Genomic DNA, 10955 nt, shown 5'->3' on the forward strand with positions numbered 1-10955 from the left:
TTCAATGGCTGTGCGAAGTTGCTGGATATTGGTGGAAACTGGAACATGCTGTCATACGCGTCAATCCAGAGCATCCCAAACATGCTCAATCTGGTCTGGTGAGTATGCAGGTCATGGAAGAACTGGGAAATGTTCAGCTTCCAGGAATTGTGTACAGATCCTTGCGACATGGGGTCGTGCATTGAATGGCACGACAATGGGCCTCAGGATCTCGTAACGGAATCTCTGTGCATTCAAATTGCAATCAATAAAATGCAATTATGTTCATTGTCCGTAGCTTATGTCTGACCTTACCATAACCCCACAGCCACCATGGGCACTCTGTTCAGAACATTGACATCAGAAAACTGCTCACCCACACGATGCCATACACGTGGTTTGCGGTTGTGAGGCCGTTTGGACGTACTGCCAAATTATCTAAAATGACGTTGGAGAAATGGTAGAGAAATGAACATTAAATTCTCTGGCAGCAACTCTGGTGCACACTCCTGCAGTCAACATGCCAATTGCACGCTCCCTTGAGACATCTGTGGCATTGTGGTGTGATAAAACTGCACATTTTAAGAGTGGCATGTTATTGGCCAGCATTGGCCAGCATCTCGGAGTCGCCTCTTCACTGCTGACGTTGAGACTGGTGTTTTGCGGGTACTATTTGATGAAGCTGCCAGTTGAGAACTTGTGAGGCGTCTGTTTCTCAAACTAGACACTCTAAAGTTCTTGCCCTCTTGCTCAGTTGTGCACCGGGGCCTCCCACTCCTCTTTCTATTCTGGTTAGAGCCAGTTTGCGCTGTTCTGTGAAGGAAGTAGTACACAGAGTTGTACGAGATCTTCAGTTTCTTGCAATTTTCTTGCATTGAATAGCCTTAATTTCTCAGAACAAGAATATACTGATGAGTTTCAGAAGAAAGTTATTTGTTTCTGGCCATTTTGAGCCTGTAATCGAACACGCAAATGCTGATGCTCCAGGAACTCAACTAGTCTAAAGTAGGCCAGTTTTATTGCTTCTTTATTCAGTACAACAGTTTTCAGCTGTGCTAACATAATTGCAAAAGGGTTTTCTAATGATCAATTAGCCTTTTTAAAATGATAAACTTGGATTAACTAACACAACGTGCCATTGGAACACAGGAGTGATGATTGCTGATAATGGGCCTCAGTACGCCGATGTAGATATAACATAAGAAAATCTGTCGTTTCCAGCTACAATAGTCATTTACAACATTAACAATGTCTACACTGTATTTCTGATCAATTTGATGTTATTTTAATGGACTAAAATGTGTTTTTCTTTCAAAAACAAGGACATTTCTAAGTGACCCCAAACTTTTGAACAGTAGTGAATATATATATTTCACACAAACATAACCTTTGTGGTTCTTTAAGACATTTGTACTTAGCTCAAAGTATTTGCCATATTCAATGGATATACAGTACATTGTTAATTGAATACCTCTCTAGAATAACCTGGAGTAATGAAATGGATAATATTTCCACCCCTACCCCGGCCAACAGCTCTGCACCGCCCGCAGCAACTTGCCCAACCCCCCCCCTCGCTTCTCCTTCACCCAAATCCAGATAGCTGATGTTCTGAAAGAGCTGCAAAATCTGGACCCTACAAATCAGCTTTCTAAAATTATCCGCCACAATTGTTGCAACCCCTATTACTAGCCTGTTCAACCTCTCTTTCGTATCTTCTGAGATCCCTAAAGATTGGAAAGCTGCCGCAGTCATCCCACTCTTCAAAGGGGGTGACACTCTAGACCCAAACTGTTACAGACCTATATCTATCCTGCCTTCCCTTTCTAAAGTCTTCGAAAGCCAAGTTAACAAACGGATGCCCGACCATTTCGAATCCCACCGTACGTTCTCCGCTATGCAATCTGGTTTCCGAGCTGGTCATGGTTGCACCTCAGCCACGCTCAAGGTCCTAAACGATATCATAACCGCCATCGATAAAAGACAGTAACTGTGCAGCCGTCTTCATCGACCTGGCCAAGGCTTTCGACTCTGTCAATCACTGCATTCTTATCGGCACTCAATAGCCTTGGTTTCTCAAATGACTGCCTCGCCTGGTTCACCAACTACTTCTCAGACAGAGTTCAGCGTGTCAAATCGGAGGGCCTGTTGTCCGGACCTCTGACTGTCTCTATGGGGGTGCCACAGGGTTCAATTCTCGGGCCGACTCTTTTCTCTGTATATATATCAATGATGTCGCTCTTGCTGCTGGTGATTCTCTGATCCACCTCTACGCAGACGACGCCATTCTGTATACTTCTGGCCCTTCTTTGGACACTGTGTTAACAAACCTCCAGACGAGCTTCAATGCCATACAACTCTCCTTCCGTGGCCTCCAACTGCTCTTAAATGCTAGTAAAACTAAATGCATGCTCTTCAAATCAAATGTATTTATTTAGCCCTTCTTACATCAGCTGATATCACAAAGTGCTGTACAGAAACCCAGCCTAAAACCCCAAACAGCAAGCAATGCAGGTGTAGAAGCACGGTGGTTAGGAAAAACTCCCTAGAAAGGCCAAAACCTAGGAAGAAACCTAGAGAGGAACCAGGCTATGAGGGGTGGCCAGTCCTCTTCTGGCTGTGATGGGTGGAGATTATAACAGCACATGGCCTAGATGTTCAAATGTTCATAAATGACGAGCATTGTCAAATAATAACAATCATAGTAGTTGTCGAGGGTGCAACAAGTCAGTAACACAAGAGTAAGTGTCAGTTGGCTTTTTCATAGCCGATCTTTGAGAGTATCTCTACCGCTCCTGCTGTCTCTAGAGAGTTGAAAACAGCAGGTCTGGGACAGGTAGCACGTCCGGTGAATAGGTCAGGGTTCCTGCAGGTCTGGGACAACAGGTCTGGGACAGGTAGCACGTCCGGTGAACAGGTCAGGGTTCCATAGCTGCAGGCAGAACAGTTGGAACTGGAGCAGCAGCACGGCCAGGTGAACTGGGGACAGCAAGGAGTCATCAAGCCAGGTAGTCCTGAGGCATGGTCCTAGGGCTCAGGTCCTCCGAGAGAGAGAAAGAAGGACACTGGAAAAGACAAGAGAAATACACCAGATGTGACAGACTGACCCTAGCCCCCCGACACATAAACTACTGCAGCATAAATACTGGAGGCTGAGACAGGAGGGGTCAGGAGACACTGTGGCCCCATCCGATGAAACCTCCGGACAGGCCCAAACAGGTAAGATCTTCAACCGATCGCTGCCCGCTCGTCTAGCATCACTACTCTGGACAGTTCTGACTTAGAATATGTGGACAACTACAAATACCTAGGTGTCTGGTTAGACTGTAAACTCTCCTTCCAGACTCACATTAAGCATCTCCAATCCAAAATTAAATCTAGAATCGGCTTCCTATTTCGCAACAAAGCATCCTTCACTCATGCTGCCAAACATAACCTCGTAAAACTGACTATGCTACCGATCCTTGACTTCGGCGATGTAGTTTACAAAATAGCCTCCAACACTCTACTCAGCAAATTGGGTGTAGTCTATCACAGTGCCATCCGTTTTGTCACTAAAGCCCCATATACTACCCACCACTGCGACCTGTATGCTCTCGTTGGCTGGCCCTCGCTATATATCCGGCGCCAAACCCACTGGCTCCAGGTCATCTATAAGTCTTTGCTAGGTAAAGCCCCGCCTAATCTCAGCTCACTGGTCACCATAGCAACACCCAGCCGTAGCACGCAGGTATATTTCTCTGGTCATCCCCAAAGCCAATATATATATATATATATCTCACTAACTATAAGCATCAGCTGTCAGAGCAGCTTACCTATCACTGCACCTGTGCACCTGTACCCCATGTTGTTATTTTTTTGCACCCCAGTATCTCTACTTGCACATCATCATCTGCACATCTGTCACTCCAGTGTTAATGCTAAATTGTAATTATTTTGCCTATCTACATATGCACACACTGTATATAGATTTTTCTATTGTATTATTGACTGTACGTTTGTTTATCCCTGTACCGCCCTGGCCATAGAGAGGGGTTTTTGTTTTTTATTTTGGTTAGGCCAGGGTGTTACATTGGGTGGGCGTTCTATGTTCCTTTCTCTATGTTTCTGTATTTCTTTGTTTTGGGCCGTGAGTGGCTCCCAATCAGGCACAGCTGAAGCTCGTTGTTGCTGATTGGGAGTCACACATAAGGAGCATGTTTTCCTTTGGGTTTTGTGGGTAATTGTTTCTGTTTAGAGTAATTTCCAACAGGACTGTTCTGCTGTCGTGTATTTGTTATTTTTGTAGTGTTCTCTTCATTGTAATTAAAATTCTAATGATGAACACATCCTCTGCTGCACCTTGGTCTAATTCTAACGACGGCCGTTACAATCCCATGTGTAACTCTGTGTTGTTGTTTTTGTCACACTGCTTTGCTTTATCTTGGCCAGGTCGCAGTTGTAAATGAGAACTTGTTCTCAACTGGCCTACCTGGTTAAATAAAGGTTAAATATATTTTAAAAAATAAACTGGATGACATGGCCATTTCCAATGTACGAGGCCCAGTGTTTGTATGAATCCATCTTTATCTCAATCATGTCACCCATCTCCATCTAAGTTTAAGGTTGGGAAGAAATGTACAGTTAAGTAAAAAACAGAGAGAGATACATTTTACTTTCATGCTACTATTTATTAATAGTAATTAGTCCATGCTCAGCTACAATGCTTACTGTGGTATGCTCTACTTCTCGTCAATGTGTCAACATTGATTGTGCTCCGTGTCCCCAAATCTAAAACAAATTCAAGGAAATGCACAGCACAGCAGTATATAGAGCCATGGTTACATTGAACTCCCATCTCAAATTACTCAAGCAAACTACCAGTGACTGACTCATGTAATCGCTGATACAATCAGACTTTAATTTGGTGAAATGGGCCTTTACCTTCCTGCAGTCGCTATCTCCTAAGCCATGTCAAAGTTTATTTTAAATATTTGAGAGCGGAGAAAAAAAACTAACTTGTGCGTCCTTCGTGTTTGTGTAGGATGGTCTCTCTTATATCTCTTTGGTTTAGAGGGCCTTTTGAAGACCCTGAGGGCCATCAAAAGGACACAAGGTCGCAGGTTAGAATCCATCCTCTACTTTCACTTCATAATGCATTCAACAGCGGATTATCTCAGAAATTCCACTGCCTTAACAAGTATAGTGTGATAAAGGCAATTTCTAATACACCTTCCTGTGCTCAAAGAGCAATTTGAAATATCAGATGTCAGTGCATGTGAATGACCAGGGGAGGGCACTACATGATCAAAATGTATATCCTCTCAACATCCATTCGCTTTTCCCACTGACGTTCATAACAAGGGCAGAGATACTGCATATAATGATGTGATGGTCTTGTCCCCACACTAACAATATGAGTCGTTATGCCAAAGGATGGTAGGCAGGCAGTCTGCCTATCGCTGTATTCCCGTGTGGACAGATTTTCACGGGACCCTCTCTCATCGTATCTTCCTCTGACTGGGCAAGGAGTTTTGGGGCACTTTGAGGTACTAGGCTTTTACCGGTATTTCTAGCATTATCCACTAGTGTTGCTGCTGGAAGGAAATATTAGGAAATGTTCTGTAATTGACACAAGCTGCCTCCAATCAATCAATGTCTGGTTGTGCGCTTGTTTTTGGCATAGCTCGCTGAATCTTAAATCGCACAAAACATATTTGGCAGGGAATACTATTTGTAGATCAGTGATTCTACACCTCAATTTGCTCAAGCTGATCATCTCTATTTGAGTATCATTTCCATTTGAGCACTCCATCAAAGTATAAAAATAGGTTAACCACCTAACTGAGGAACTCAATTTAACCTTGCGTAATACCCTAGATGCAGTCGCACCCCTAAAAACAAAAAACATTTGTCATAAGAAACTAGCTCCCTAATATACAGAAAATACCTGAGCCCTGAAGCAAGCTTCCAGAAAATTGGAACGGAAATGGCGCTACACCAAACTGTAAGTGTTCCGACTAGCTTGGAAAGACAGTACCGTGCAGTATCGAAGAGCCCTCACTGCTGCTCAATCATCTTATTTTCCAACTTAATTGAGGAGAATAGGATCAATCAAAAATTGATTTTGATACTGTCGCAAAGCTAAGTAAAAAGCATCATTCCCCAAGAGAGGATGGCTTTCACTTCAGCAGTGATAAATTCATGAACTTCTTTGATGAAAAGATCATGATCATAAGAAAGCAAATTACGGACTCCTCTTTAAATCTGCGTATTTCTCCAAAGCTCAGTTGTAGTGAGTCTGCACAACTCTGCCAGGACCTAGGATCAAGGGAGACACTCAAGTGTTTTAATACTATATCTCTTGACACATTGATGAAAATAATCTTGGCCTCTAAACCGTCAAGCTGCATGCTGGACCCTATTCCAATTAAACTACTGAAAGAGCTGCTTACTGTGCTTGGCCCTCCTATGTTGAATATAATAAATGGCTCCCTATCCACCGGATGTGTACCAAACTCACTAAAAGTGGCAGTAATAAAGCCTCTCTTGAAAAAGCCAAACCTTGACCCATATATATATAGGATCTCCCATTCCTCTCAATTTTTTTTGAAAAAGCTGTTGCGCAGCATCTCACTGCCTTCCTGAAGACAAACAATGTATACGAAACGCTTCAGTCTGGTTTTAGACCCCATCATAGCACTGAGACTGCACTTGTGAAGGTGGTAAATTACCTTTTAATGGTGTCAGACCAAGGCTCTGCATCTGTCCTCGTGCTCCTAGACCTTAGTGCTGCTTTTGATACCATCGGTCACCACATTCTTTTGGAGAGATTGGAAACCCAAATTGGTCTACACGGACAAGTACTGGCCTGGTTTAGATCTTATCTGTCGGAAAGATATCAGTTTGTCTCTGTGGATGGTTTGTCTTCTGACAAATCAACTGTAAATTTGATTGTTCCTCAAGGTTCCGTTTTAGGACCACTATTGTTTTCACTATATATTTTACCTCTTGGTGATGTCATTCGGAAACATAATGTTAACTTTCACGGCTATGCGGACGATACACAGCTGTACATTTTGATGAAACATGGTGAAGCCCCAAAATTGCCCTCTTTGGAAGCCTGTGTTTCAGACATAAGGAAGTGGATGGCGGCAAATGTTTTACTTTTAAACTCGGACAAAACAGAGATGCTAGTTCGAGGTCCCAAGAAACAAAGAGATCTTCTGTTGGATCTGACAATTAATCTTGATGGTTGTACAGTCATCTCAAATAAAACTGTGAAGGACCTCTGCGTTATTCTGGACCCTGATCTCTCTTTTGACGAACACATCAAGAATATTTCAAGGACAGCTCTTCGTAACATTGCAAAAATCAGAAACTTTGTCAGAAAATTATGCAGAAAAATTCATCCATGCTTTTGTCACTTCTAGATTAGACTACTGCAATGCTCTACTTTCCGGCTACCTGGATAAAGCACTAAATAAACTTCAGTTAGTGCTAAACACGGCTGCTAGAATCTTGAATAGAACCAAAAAAATGTTATCATATTACTCCAGTGCTAGCCTCTCTACACTGGCTTCCTGTTAAGGCAAGGGCTGATTTCAAGGTTTTACTGCTAACCTACAAAGCATTACATGGGCTTGCTCCTACTTATCTTTCCAATTTGGTCCTGCCATACATACATACACGTACACTACGGTCACAAGATGCAGGCCTCCTTACTGTCCCTAGAATTTCTAAGCAAACAGCTGGAGGCAGGGCTTTCTCCTATAGAGCTACATTTTTATGGAATGGTCTGCCTATCCATGTGAGAGACGCAGACTAGGTCTCGACCTTTAAGTCTTTATTGAAGACTCATCTCTTCAGTAGGTCCTATGATTGAGTGTAGTCTGGCCCAGGGGTGTGAAGGTGAACGGAAAGGCATTGGAGTGACGAACCGCCCTTGCTGTCTCTGCCTGGCCAGTTTCCCGCTCTCCACTGGGATTCTCTGCCTCTATCCCTATTACGGGGGCTGAGTCACTGGCTTACTGGTGCTCTTCCATGCTGTCCCGAGGAGGGGTGCGTCACTTGAGTAGGTTGAGTCACTGACATGATCTTCCTGTCCGGGTTCGTGCCGTGGGGGAGGTCTTCGTGGGCTATATTGGGCCTTGTCTCAGGGTAGTAGGTTGGTGATGGAAGATATCCCTCTAGTGGTGTGGGGGCTATGCCTTGGCAAAGTGGGTGGGGTTATATCCTACCTGTTTGGCCCTGTCTGCGGGTATCGTCGGACAGGGCCACAGTGTCTCCCGACCCCTCCTGTCTCAGCCTCCAGTATTTATGCTGTAATAGTTTATGTGTCGGGGGGCTAGGGTCAGTCTGTTATATCTGGAGTACTTCTCATGTCTTATCCGGTGTCCTGTGTGAATTTAAGAATGCTGCCTCTAATTCTCTTTTCTTTCTCTCTCTCTTCTCTCGGAGGACCTAAGCCCTAGGACCATGCCTCAGGACTACCTGGCCTGATGACTCCTTGCTGTCCCCAGTCCACTTGGTCATGCTGCTGCTCCAGTTTCAACTGTTCTGCCTGCAGCTATAGAACCCTGACCTGTTCACTGGACGTGCTACCTTGTCCCGGACCTGCTGTTTTGGACTCTTTCTACCGCACCTGCTGTCTCTAACTCTGAATGATCGGCTATGAAAAGCCAACTGACATTTACTCCTGAGGTGCTGACCTGTTGCACCCTCTACAACCACTGTAATTATTATTATCTAACCCTGCTGGTCATCTATGAACATCTTGGCTATCTCCACCCGGCACAGCCAGAAGGGGACTGGCCACCCCTCAGAGCCTGGTTCCTCTCTAGGTTTTTTCCTAGGTTCTGGCCTTTCTAGGGAGTTTTTCCTAGCCACCATGCTTCTACATCTGCATTGCTTGCTGTTTGGGGTTTTAGGCTGGGTTTCTGTACAGCACTTTGTGACATCGGCTGATGTAAAAAGGGCTTTATAATTTGATTGATTTAACTTTATGGCTAAAAATAGGTCAATTAGGGGCAGTTAAAGGAACTACAATACATGGTTCAGAACCAAAAAATGAAAAAAAGTTTTTTTAAGGAACAGAAATGGAACGAAAGTGATCCATACAGTTCTGGAACAGAAAAGCATTCTAAAAGCATGGGAACCGGTTACTAACGTTCTTTTACTTTCCAGGCATTTTTTTCTTAACAAGATGCCCAGCGCTTCAAGCCTCCTCAATCCTCTCTTGCCTGCTCCCCACCAGCAAAATATTGTGCCACAGGCTGCACTTGTCTGTCCATCACACATGTAAACAACTAGCTTGCCGGCTCTATCCACACTGACTGGTGAAGTAATTTAACGAGCAAAAATTTCACAGGTTAAAAAAGGAACAGAAAGGAACGATATAAACTGGTTCTTTTTTTGTGTTCAAACCAGTTCAGAACTTTATGTTGCTGGTCAGAATAATGGAACAGAACGAAAAAAAAGTTGTTCTGTTCAGAACAAAACAATTGGACAAAGTATATTGTAGGAGATAGCCCCGACCGGGACTGGAACCCGGGTTCAGCAACTGTCAAGCCAACACCTTAACCGTTACATCAAGAGGTCCGAACCTACTGGAGTAACAATAAAGAGGTTGGCTTGCCAGTCATTGGATCCAGGTTTGAGTCCCAGTCAGGGCTACCCCCGAATTCGCTACATAGGAGTCAGAAGTGGAATAGCCCCAGTGAGGCCATTTGACAGGTGTGTACACGTTAGGGACTTATAGATGTAACATAGATGTAACAGCTGTCCAGCGAAGACAAGAAGACTGGTCTCGGCCCCGGTGTAACAGACGTGATCGTACTTCGTAACGGTCTTCGTAGTTTTTTTTAAAGAAAGGGCTGTACAGCCAGCGATCCCAATTGATTGGTGTTTATTCTGATGATAGACACAAGGAAGTGCATTAGATGCAGGACAACAGTATGTTGATGGCTGTAGATTTGTGATACGTCTGTTAGCATTGGAGATAACTGAGTTAGCAGGGGCTAATGCTAACCATTGTATAAGAGCAGGCTAGCTAATTCACTCTTACAACAATAAGCACATCTCAGGATGCCCTCAATATCTAACAGGTACCGTACACATACACAAGCATTTCGCTACACCCGCAATAGCATCTGCTAAACACGTGTATGTGACCAATAAAATTTGATTCGATTTGATTTATACACTGAGTATACAAAACATTAAAGACACCTTCCTAATACTGGGTTGCCCTCAGAACAGCCTCAATTTGCATTACACAGGGACTCTGGCCCATGTTGACTGAAATGCTTACCACAGTTATTGTTGACTGGATGTTCTTTGGATGGTGGACAATTCTTGATACACACGGGAAACTGTTGGGCGTGAAAAACCCAGCAGCGTTGCAGTTCTTGACACAAACCGGTGCGCCTGGCACCTACTTCCATACCCTGTTCAAAGGCACTTCAATATTTAGTCTTGCCCATTCACCCTCTGAATGGCACACATACACAATCCATGTCTCAATAGTCTCAAGGCTTAAAATCCTTCTTTAACCTGTCTCCTCCCCTTCATCTACACTGATTGAAGTGGATTTAACAAGTGACATCAATAAGGGATCATAGTTTTCACCTGGATTCATCTGGTCAGTCTGTCATGGAAAGAGCAGGTGTCCTTAATGTTTTGTACACTCAGAATATAGCAGGCCATGTACATAGTGAACTCGTACACATTGTAAATATGAAAATAGAATACAGTATTTCAGAACGTGACCTACCGCTTGGATGTCAATATCAGATTAGGGAGAATTTACATTTGCGATCTCCCCCTATCTGCAAGCTTAACCAATGGCATAACACCTTATTGATATGTAAATTCAACTAACCAATAGGAATACATAAACATCGAAGTGGCAAGTGGAAACATAACCAACCCTGTTACATAGAAAAGCGTGGGGACAGACTCTTCCGAAGGATGGGTGAGGTGTGGCGACCTTAAGCCAA

At 43.7% G+C, this 10955-nt stretch overlaps 1 long non-coding RNA gene across 1 annotated transcript; it reads right to left on the reverse strand.

Annotated features, from left to right (window-relative positions):
* Positions 1-8919: 8919 nt before the first annotated feature.
* On the reverse strand, positions 8920-10354 carry LOC115162735 (uncharacterized). The gene is made up of 2 exons (XR_003869631.1): positions 10268-10354; positions 8920-9867 (listed from the first exon to the last, which is right to left on the reverse strand). It is a non-coding gene; the product is annotated as an uncharacterized LOC115162735 (long non-coding RNA).
* Positions 10355-10955: the final 601 nt, after the last annotated feature.

The sequence above is a fragment of the Salmo trutta genome, chromosome 25, assembly GCF_901001165.1.
Source record: "Salmo trutta chromosome 25, fSalTru1.1, whole genome shotgun sequence".
Classification (NCBI taxonomy): Eukaryota; Metazoa; Chordata; class Actinopteri; order Salmoniformes; family Salmonidae; genus Salmo; species Salmo trutta.